This window comes from Arachis hypogaea, chromosome 18 (genome assembly GCF_003086295.3).
Source record: "Arachis hypogaea cultivar Tifrunner chromosome 18, arahy.Tifrunner.gnm2.J5K5, whole genome shotgun sequence".
Classification (NCBI taxonomy): Eukaryota; Viridiplantae; Streptophyta; class Magnoliopsida; order Fabales; family Fabaceae; genus Arachis; species Arachis hypogaea.
This window is the reverse complement of record NC_092053.1, coordinates 90,779,365-90,781,762: the sequence shown is the minus strand read 5'-3', so window position 1 is coordinate 90,781,762 and position 2,398 is coordinate 90,779,365. Positions and strand designations below refer to the sequence as shown.

General features: G+C 29.4%; 1 non-coding gene across 1 annotated transcript; it reads left to right on the top strand.

Moving 5' to 3' along the window:
* Positions 1-218: 218 nt before the first annotated feature.
* Positions 219-326, top strand: LOC112774922 (small nucleolar RNA R71). Its single transcript, XR_003189376.1, has one exon. It is a non-coding gene; the product is annotated as a small nucleolar RNA R71 (small nucleolar RNA).
* Positions 327-2,398: the final 2,072 nt, after the last annotated feature.

Below are 2,398 nucleotides of genomic sequence, written 5' to 3'. Positions count from 1 at the left end.
TCAATTTCAAGAACTCCCTTCCTCTGAGGCGTCCCATTACTCACAGGATTCCTTTCAGAAGTGTACATGAACTAGTTATTTGCAACCATGTCAATGAGTTCTTGAGCTTCTGCAGGCATTTTCTTTAGGTGAATGGATCCACATGCAGAATGGTCCAATGACATCTTAGATAATTCAGACAGACCATCATAGAATATATCCAAGATGGTCCATTCTGAAAGCATGTCAGAAGGACATTTTTTGGTCAGTTGCTTATATCTCTCCCAAGCTTCATAGAGGGATTCACCTTCTTTCTGTTTGAAGGTTTGAACATCCACTCTAAGCTTGCTAAGCTTTTGAGAAGGAAAGAACTTGGCTAAGAAAGTTGTGACCAGCTTATCCCCAAGAGTTCAGGCTATCCTTAGGTTGAGAGTCCAACCATATTCTAGCTCTGTCTCTTACAGCAAATGGGAAAAGCATAAGCCTGTAGACCTTGGAGTCAACCCCATTGGTCTTAACAGTATCACAGATCTGCAAGAATTCAGTTAAGAACTGAAAAGGATCTTCTGATGGAAGTCCATGAAACTTGCAGTTCTGTTGCATCAGAGAAACTAATTGAGGCTTTAGCTCAAAATTATTTGCTCCAATGGCAGGGATTGAGATGCTTCTTCCATGTAAATTGGAATTTGGTGCAGTAAAGTCACCAAGCATCTTCCTTGCATTGTTATTATTTTCGGCCATGTCTCCTTCTTTTTCGAAAATTTCTGTCAGATTTTCTCCAGAGAGTTGTGCTTTAGCTTCCCTTAGCTTTCTCTTTAGAGTCCTTTCAGGTTCAGGATCAACTTCAATAAGAATGTCTTTATCCCTGTTCCTGCTCATATGAAAAAGAAGAAAACAGAAAATCATAGGGATCCTCTTTGCCACAGTAGAGAGGTTCCTTTATGCGAGTAGAAGAGAAAAATAGAAGAAGGAAAAGATAAGAATTCGAATACAGAAGAGAAGAGTTGGTTCGAATTTTTTTTGAGTAGAAGGGAAGTGTTAGTAAATAAATAATTAATTAGAAGGAGATAAGAGAGGGAAAAATTCGAAAATTAGATAAAATAAAATAAAAATATTTTTGTTTTTTTTTTCAATTTAAAATTAGTTAGAATTCGAAAATTAAGAAGGAAAATAAAATTAAAATAAAATTTAAAACAATTAGTTAATGAAAAGTAATTTTGAAAAAGAGGTTAGTAATTTTCGAAAATTGGAGAGAGAAAGGTAGTTATGTGGTTTTGAAAAAGATATGATTGAAATAGTAAACTTTTAAAATCAAACAAAAAGTCAAGTAGTTAACTGAAAAAGATTTGAAAATCAATTTTTGGAAAGATAAGAAGTTAGAAAAGAAGTTAGAAAAGAAGTTAGAAAAGAAGTTAGAAAAGATTTTGAAATTGATTTTAAAAAAGATGTGATTGAAACTTATTTTGAAAAAGATTTGAAAAAAAAAATTTAAAAAGATTTGATTTTGAAAATTAAAGTTGATTACTTGACTAACAAGAAACAAAAAGATACGATTTTAAAATTTAAAGATTGAACCTTTCTTACTAGGCAAGTAACAAACTTAAAATTTTTGAATCAATCACATTAATTGTTAGCATTAATTTTGAAAATATGAAATGGAAATAAGAAAAAGATTTTGAAAATCATTTTGAAATTTTCGAAAATCATAAAAGAAAAATGAAAAATATTTGATTTTTGAAAAAGATTTGAAAAAGATAGAATTTTTAAATTGAAAATTTGATTTGACTCATAAGAAACAACTAAATTTAAAAAATTTTGAAAAAGTCAACTCAAATTTTCGAAAATTTATGAGTGAATAAGGGAAAGATATTTTTTTGATTTTTGAATTTTTAATGAAGAAAGAGAAAAACAACCAAAAGACTCAAAACATGAAAATTATGAATCAAAACACATAATGCATGCAAGAACACCTTGAATGTCAAGATGAACACTAAGAACACTTTGAATGTCAAGATGAACACCCAGAACTTATTTTTGAAAATTTTTAAGGAAAGAAAAACATGCAAGACACCAAACATAAAAATTTGTAATGTTGAGACACTAACAAATTGAAGATGCATATGAAAAACAAGAAAAGACACAAAACAAGAAAATATGAAGATCAAACAAGAAGACTTGTCAAGAACAACTTGAAGATCATGAAGAACAAATGCATGAGTTTTCAAAAATTTTAAGAAAAAATAAAAAAATGCAATTGACACCAAACTTAAAATTTGACATAAGACTCAAACAAGAAACATCAAATTTTTGGTTTTTATGATTTTATTAAATTTTTTTTTGAATTTTTCGAAAATATTTTGGAAAAAGAAAAATAAGGATTTCAAAATTTTTAATGAGAATTCCAGGAATCATGCAATGT